At 50.5% G+C, this 8,460-nt stretch overlaps 1 long non-coding RNA gene across 1 annotated transcript in view; it reads left to right on the top strand.

Moving 5' to 3' along the window:
* Positions 1-7,006: 7,006 nt before the first annotated feature.
* LOC134556850 (uncharacterized) overlaps positions 7,007-8,460 on the top strand; it is an 8,890-nt gene continuing 7,436 nt past the window's right edge. Inside the window, exon 1 of the long non-coding RNA XR_010081944.1 lies at positions 7,007-8,434. This is a non-coding gene — a long non-coding RNA (uncharacterized LOC134556850). The remainder of the gene's footprint in view (positions 8,435-8,460) is intronic.

The following is an 8,460-nucleotide window of genomic DNA, read 5'->3' as shown; positions in this document are numbered from 1 at the left end:
AAAGTGTCTGGGTCATGCTGGACCTCGTCTGCATCGTGAAGAGCTGGTGTCATGAGGGAGTCCCACCTCACTCTAAAAAGAGACATAGCAGTGTATTTATTGATATAAAACAGTAATTTAGCAGGATTCAGTGTCAGAGCACACTTGATTATTTACTGACAGAGGACAGGGTCAGGCAGAACTGTCAGGGAGTCCCTGACACATTGCCCTGTGTCAGTTCTTGAGGGGTGGTGGCTCCAAGCAAGGCCTCCAGAAGTGCCACCAGACATGTGGTGACAATGAACCTTCAGATGGTAGAAAGGAAATTGTCTGCTAATGAGAAATGGGTTTTGCACAAATTGTTTTGGAAGTGTTGCTGCTTGATTTCTGAAAAAAACCTCAGCAATGTTCCTCTGGCCAAGTGCATGGTTGTGGTGGAATTGGATGGAATTGGATGGAATTGTTTCCCCTGCTGGGCCAAGAGCCCCAGAGCACGGAGCTGATGGAGACCACCCTTCATCCCCAGCCTGGGCAGGAGTGTTTGGCACTGAGGGCAGACTCAGGGCTGTACCAAAGCTCTGCTTCACGGTCTTGTTGCAGAGGAAATCCCAGCCATGAGTGTTCAGGGTGTGGTCTGAACCTCAATTGGCTCCAGCAGACCCAGATCCCCGGGAGCCCTGGCCCAGGTGAGCCCTGTGGCACAAGGCCCTGCAGAGGTGGCACTTGGTGACAAGGTGGCATTGGCTCAAAGGCTGAACACAATGATCTCGGATGTCATCCCCACCCTGTGATCCCAAGGTTTGGGGGCTTTTCTGGAGAAGCCAGCCCAGTGCTGATGTCCCAGCCTTGGCCCCACTCTGGCTCTGGGACTGAGCCTGTGGGACAGGGCTGTGCCAGAGCTGATTTCTCTTTGATAATTCCTGCCCCAGACAGCAGCACTGACGGAACCAGCACAGCTCCTCCTGCTCTGGCAGCCTGATGCAACGAAAACAGGAGCTGCTGCAGGCTGACACACTTTTAAATGGGAAGGGCTGGGGAGAAGCTGAGACATAATAACAATAATAATAACAGCAACAACAAAACAATAACAATAACATATTCAAGATTTTATTATTAAATTATTTATTGGATTATTAATTATTAAATATTAGATTATTTATTAAAATTCTTCCCGAGTCACTCCCAAGCCCCTGAGGTTTACTGATGGCCATCAGAGGATTAACCAAATGCAACGGGGATTTTTGCATGTTTATTGTGCAGGCGCACACCTCTTTCACTGGGGTGACAGGCTGGGTGATAAATAGCACATATTAAATACACAGTGCTGCTAGAGGATCCATCCATCTCCTCTGGGAAATTGGTTGTGTCAAGGCTGGGAAAGGAGGGCAGCAGGCACGGCTGGGGTCTCCAGCCCTACTGATCCAGGGAAATGCTGTCTGTGGCCAGGACTGGGGCAGCCTGGCCCAAAGGGAGTCAGGGCTGCTGGAGAGTCCCAGCTGGGAAGTGATTCCTAAAGGGTGAGTGCTGTGAACATCCTCAGAGTCATGGGATAATTCAGGTTAGGAGGGAGCTGGTTGGCAAATCTCTGTCTCCCTATCCTGCTTTTCCGGAACATCACTTCCAAGTATCTCATTTCCCATGTATTTCAGCTGTTCTGTCATCTTGGATTTCCTTTCCTCCCTGTTTATTTCCTGTATTTCCAGCACTTATTGATCAGAAGTCTGTGGAAACCAAAAGCAGGTCAGTGGGACAAATTAATTCTCTCTGTCCTCTGTGCTAAGACTTTATGACAAGTGGCTAATCATCTTTGATTCCTCTGCTACTGCTGGTAATGACATTAGCCACGATTAACTCATTTAGCTCATCTGTGGATTTAATATCTAATTCACCAGCACATCAGAAGGGAACAGGCTAAGATGTTCAGGAAGCAATAACCCCCTTTCCATGTGCTTGCACTTTGTTTAAAGCTGTTCAGAACGACCTTTTGGAGTTAATTGATCAGTTGTGAGAATCTGCGAGACCTCAGCAGTCGGGTTCTTGCCTTGAGCTGCTTCTGAGTAAAGGCAATTAATGCTTTCCAGGAAAGGCAGGGTGGAGGGAGCGTCTGTGTGGGCTCAGGGAAGTGTGGAGCAAGAGGATGCTCTTCATTCCTGAGCTCCCACAGACCATAAGCCCTCCTGTTCCTCCTTGGTGCCCAACCCATGGGGCTGTGTCCCGTGTCTCTCACAGATCACAGGGGTGGGCTGGGATCTGCTGGGATCTGCAGATTGCTCCATGAGGGAGGAGAACTGAGCCCATTCCAGCTCCAAATGGCTCCATTGTATCTGCTTTACATAAGGAGCTATAAATACCCTCCCTGCTTGCTGCCTGCTGTTTTCCCTGTCTGCATTTTTAATTGTGGTGGCAGCTGTGGCGTTTCTCAGCTCGGTGGGGAGATCTGCCTGGCTGGGGTGTGCTGAGTCCCCCCAGGCCAAGGACTCAGCCCAAAATATGGCCAGGTCCTGGCCACTGCCCTTGGGTTCCAACAGGAGAAGGCTTTGGAAAGGCAGGAGGAACGGGATCATCCTGCTGGAACAACCTGGGCTAGCGGGATGTGTCCCTGCCCAAAGCAGAGGGGGAACAGGATCATCTTTAAGGGCATTTTCAACCCAAACCCTTCTGTGATTCCATGATCCATCCGAGCTGTCCCTCCCATGCCTGTCACTGGTTGATTTATTCCTTGATCTGGTTGTTTAGCCTGGAGAAAATGAGGCTCAGGGGAAACTTGTGGCTCTGCACAGCTGACAGGAGGGGACAGCTGGGGGGTGGGACTCTGCTCCCAGGAACAGGGACAGGAGGAGAGGGAACGGCCCCAGGCTGGGCCAGGGGAGGCTCAGGGTGGACAGCAGCAGGAATGTCCCCATAGAAAGGGTGCTCAGGCCTTGGAAATGCCCCGAGAGGTTTGGCGTGCCCATCCCTGGAGGTGTCCAAGGAATTTCTGGAGGTGGCGCTGAGTGCTCTGGGCTGGGGACAAGGTTGGGATCAGGGTGGCCTTAGAGCTCCTCCCCAACCTAATGACTCTGGGATTCTGATCTGAAATGGGCATGCACAGGACCTCTTGCATGAGAGGAAGGCTGGGCTCTGTCCTGGGATTAACAAAAGATTCCCTGATCCTGGTTTTTCCTGAATCCTCCACGTCTGCCACAGCCAGGATGGGCAGGAGCTGCCTCCAAGGAGAAAGGATCACAGTGGGGAGTGGCAGTGAGAGACCTACAAGCCTCTGTAAAACACAGCAGTGACAGGAACTGCTTGGGAATGGGGTTAGTACAGGTGTCTTTCATAATTAAGACATCAATTACATTCTTGAAAATCAGGCAGAAACATCAAATAGCATTAACTGGAAAATTTCCAACTGGTGTATCCCATGGCCTTGTGATGGTTGGGTTAATTGCCCCTCGTTAAATAGACCTGACATTGATATCAGTATCTGTCATTTCAGTTTGGCAAAGGTGGTGGCAGTTTATTGTTTTTCCAGATTTCCTGTCCCACTGCTGACAGAGCCAGGGCCCAGCAGCATCCCTGGGAAGGAGCTCTGCTGTCCCAGCCTGGCTGTGTCCCTGCCAGGGAGCAGGGAGCCTGTTAATCAGCACTTGGCTTTTGGTAATTACATCATTTATTGCCACATGAAAACAGAATAATAATGGAAATCACCAGGAAGGAACGAGGCTGGCCAGAGGGAGGGTGTTCATTTTGCTGCATGGGGTTGGACAGGATCAGTCCCTGGAGCATTTTCCTTGGATTTGTTCTGCCTCTGCTGAAGTCACTTATTAAGTGCTGGCTGTCCCTGCTAAGCCACTGCCTCAAGGTCACCACCACCCCTCTCCTCTCCAGGGGAGTGCAGCAAGGAAGGGCCTGAGGTCACGGCATGAATAAACACCCCTTTCCCTTGGAATAAATCTCCTTTATCCCATGTGCTCTGAATGCAGCCACTTCCCTTTGGCTCCAATTTGCAATTTATATGCCAGTGTTTTCACTGCTGGAGAATCAATACACCTGGACAGGGCTTGAAATCAGCAGGATCCAGTGCTGGCCGGAGGAGAGGGCTGGAATTTATTCAGAAGGTGAAGTCCCAAGTTTCATTCTGCAAATTAAATTGTGTGGAAGAGCTGAGGGGCAGGATGAGAGAACAGCCCCAAGACACATTCTGGGATACGAAGATCTGCTGTCAGGTCCAGCAGACCCTGTTTCCCATCCCATCCCATCCCATCCCATCCCATCCCATCCCATCCCATCCCATCCCATCCCATCCCATCCCATCCCATCCCATCCCATCCCATCCCATCCCATCCCATCCCATCCCATCCCATCCCATCCCATCCCATCCCATCCCATCCCATCCCATCCCATCCCATCCCATCCCATCCCATCCCATCCCATCCCATCCCATCCCATCCCATCCCATCCCATCCCATCCCATCCCATCCCATCCCATCCCATCCCATCCCATCCCATCCCATCCCATCCCATCCCATCCCATCCCATCCCATCCCATCCCATCCCATCCCATCCCATCCCATCCCATCCCATCCCATCCCATCCCATCCCATCCCATCCCATCCCATCCCATCCCATCCCATCCCATCCCATCCCATCCCATCCCATCCCATCCCATCCCATCCCATCCCATCCCATCCCATCCCATCCCATCCCATCCCATCCCATCCTTTGTTTTTCCTGTTGTTTTTTCTCCTGGATCTACAAAACAAATTTCCCCAGGGCTCAACCTCTCCCTAACTGATGCTGTAGCCCCTTGGCTTTGAGTCTTTCTGAGTTGCCAAGTCAGAAAAAATGGGAATCTGTGTCTGAAGGGCTGAAAGATTGGGAAACACAAAGCTTTCCACATCCCCTCAGGCAGGATCCCAGTGCCTGGAGCCGTGCCTTCCACGTGAGGCATTTCCAGGCTGTAATGAAATCCTCCTCTCCTCTGAGCAGAAGGCATTCAGAACAAACAAGCAAATCTTAGAAAACTCGAAGGTGGCTTGATTATTCTGAAGCATTTCCAGTGCTGTCACCTCCGGTGGTTTTAATTGCCAGCTCTGGGATGACGGGAGGTTCTTTCAGCCCTGGGATCAGGCTTTGTTTTGTTTTTAAGGAGTGGGGGTGGGAAATGCAATCTCTGAGTGCTGTGACACCGGAACAGTCACCCAGAGTGTGCTACAGAGGAGTTTCTTCCCATATGGAGTTACAGAATCCTCAGATTCCTGCAGTTTCCAACATCCTTCTTTCATGATTCAAATATCCAGCCAATTATTTCAGTTTTTAACGAAGGCTTTCTTTCCTAATTACAGACTCACAGTGTCTGTTGAGTTTTCTAACCTGAATTAAAGCTTGGAGGACAGCAGGGGTGAGAAGAGATCACAGGATCCAGCCCTTCACCCAGGCACATGGATGTTTCCTCTGACTCTCAGCTCTCACAGCCTGTATCCTTCTTGTTTTTGTCTTTTCCAGTTGAAACCCATTTCATTGCATCCTGTCCACGATGGATTTGAGGCACTGGTCTGTTCCTCTTTGCAGCTGGACATTCACTGATTGCATTTGTTCTGCCCTATATGAAATAAATCCAGCTCCTGTCTCTAACAGATCTGATTTTCCTGCCTTCCTCTCCTGGCTTGTCCTGAACTCTCCATTGGCTCCACATCTTCCCTCTGCCACAATGTCCTGCTGCTCCCCTGGGCCTTCACCCACGCTGAGGAGGGAGGCAGAGTTGTCTCAATCCTCTGCAGGTGCTGCTGCTGCCCTTCCTCCATCCCCAAAAGATCCTCCTCTTCTTCCAACAGCAGGGCCTGAGTGTGGATCACAGAGCTGTGGAGTGCTTTGGGTTGGAAGGGACCTTAGAACTCCCCCAGTGCCACCCCTGGCAGGGCAGGGTCAGGCTGAATATCAGGAGAAATTCAAGACCAGGTTGGATACTGGAGCTTGGAGCAACCCGGTCCATGGAAGGTGTCCCTGCCCATGGCAGGGGTGGGACTAGATGAGATTTAAGGTCCTTTCCACCCCAAACCATTCCATGAATCTGTGAAGCTTCTTCACTGAAGGTGTCATTCTTCACTGGAACAGGCTCTCAACACTTGGATGTGTCCAAAACCCAAGTGGATGTAGCACTTCATGATATGGTTTAGTGGGAATTGTGGGATTTGGGTGAAGGTTGAACTCCAGGTTTTATCTTGGAGGTCTTTTCCAACTCCAGTGGCCCCGTGATCTCAGCCTGCCCATGTTGGGAACAACCTACAACAAGGATCTTTCTCCCCACCACTCTACATACAAATATCATATTAATTGGTGTCATCATATTTCTTTAATTCAATCTGCATTTAATGATTTCTCTTATTAGCACATGAACATGGGTGTGGAGATTTTGAAGCTCTTCCACACAAGCTCTTCCAGCAGCCCAGGGCTGAAGATGAGTTTGGAGATTTGGAGGTCTGTGACCTCCAGGCACTTCCATCAAGGTGTGCAACCTCCAGCTTGAAGTGTCCCCAAAGTGGCCATGGACAGTCGTGAGAAACATTTCTGGATTTCACCCTTTTGGTTTTCAGCTGCCTAGGGATCGATCCTGTGGAGCTGCTGCTTCCCCTGGCAGCCCTTCCTTGTAGGAACATTTTGGGCACAAAGAGCAGGGCAGGGCTGGGGGCTGCTCACACCCTCGGCAGGATGGAGGGAGGAACAACCTGAGCCTCTGAGTGGCTGCAGGGCAGAGGGGACGCTTTTAATAAAGAGCAAATCACTCGTCTGAGATGAAACAGAAGCATCCCCCCCTCCCCCGGGGATTTAATTGTGTGCCAACCACAAAAGAATGGCCATTAATTTTCTCCCAGCTCATAACAGAAAGTTTCCCACTATCTGAAACCTTTAATAAGATTACCCATAAACTTTATGTGTTTCGGAGCAGTCCAGGAAATTATAATTATCTCCTGCTTGCTACAAAATAGGTAATGCCATCAACAGGAAAAATGTCATCGCGCGCAAAGGTCCGCAGCCCCGGGGCATCATTAGTGTGCCGTGTAATTTGCTGGGCTGTAATTAAGGCAGAGCCCACCTCGGGGAGGGGTCAGAGCCGGGTTTAACGCTCGGCTAAAGCCGGGGCTAAGCTGAGCCTGACACGGTCCCTCCGTGCCCAGGCGGAGCATCCCTGTCCCCGCACGGAGCCCCCTCGGGATGGGGTCACAGCGCAAATCCCCTCAGCTCCGGGCGGGCACTGCCCGCTGAATTCCTTCCTCCCGTTCCCATTTTCCCGGGAAGCAATCCCGGGATTGCAGAGCGATCTTTTCCTGTCCCTGCCGTTCACTAGGTGGAGATCTTTAGTTGTCCACCGGCGCCGGGCTCTGGATTTTCATTCTGTGCAAGCGGGAGCTGCTGCAAAAACTCGGCTGATGAATTTTCAGATGCTCTTCCAGATCTTTAACTCTCCTCTGGGACACACGCAGAGCTCCTTTTGCCAGGAACACTCGGGCTGACAGGAACCAGGGCGTTCTGTGGCTCTGTTTTCAGAACCTCCCGGGTTTGATTTATTTAGTGGCTGATGAGAATGAGAACACTTGAAAGGAGATTCGTCTAACAAACTGATGAAAAGTAAACGAGACCATCAACAACGAGTGTGAGCAGCTCTCTACAACCAAAACCTTGTGCTGGAGAGACCCCGATTTCAGCAGCTCTGCCCCAGCATCTCCCACAGGGATCCTCTGGCACACCCTGACCTCAGGAGGGCTAAAACCCTTTCAAATTGAGCTGTTCCAGAGTTTTACCACGTCATCTTCAGCAGAAATGCTGTTGCTAAAGATAAAATAACTCTCTCTGAGCAGCCTCGGCAAGCAAAGCAGCACCAGCCCTCCTGTTTTCTTTGCAGGGGGATGGCAGCTGGGGTTGGCAGGGACAGCAGGATTAAGCATCCCTCTGTTGCAAATTTCCTGCCAGCGAGAGCAAAGAAAAATGAGATCCCAAGGGTGGAAGGGCAGTGTTCCTGCACAAGAATTCTCCCCACTGCAGCCAGGCACTAATTAGGAGAGCAGCTGAACCCTGAGTGCTGTCAGAAGATGAATATTAAAGTGGCCAAACTCACGTGCATGCAATGAGGTGCCTTAAGACCGACAGTCCACATTGCTGATCAAACAAAACAGGGAGGCATGAAAAGGCCAAAAGGAGGGGCAGCAACACAGGCAAGTCTCTGGCCTTCTGTTGAGGTGTTCACGTGGAAATTTGAATAAGAATGAAGATTCAGTTAAGGAATGCTTTAATTTTTTTATCATGAGGGAGCATCTTGCTGTTCACTTGGAAGCAGATGTTCAGATGGAAAGGAGCATTTTGTCAAAAATGGTTTAGAACAATGTGGATTCAGGGGCAAATCTGTTCAACTCTTCTGAAACATCTTCAAGGCCTTCTCTCAAAGGCTGAAAATGCCTTGTAGAGGGATCTTTTCCAGGTAAGTGTTATCAAAATGCTGTTGAG

This window comes from Prinia subflava, chromosome 12 (genome assembly GCF_021018805.1).
Source record: "Prinia subflava isolate CZ2003 ecotype Zambia chromosome 12, Cam_Psub_1.2, whole genome shotgun sequence".
NCBI lineage: Eukaryota > Metazoa > Chordata > Aves > Passeriformes > Cisticolidae > Prinia > Prinia subflava.
The sequence above is the reverse complement of the archived record's forward strand: the minus strand, read 5'-3'. Positions and strand labels throughout refer to the sequence as shown.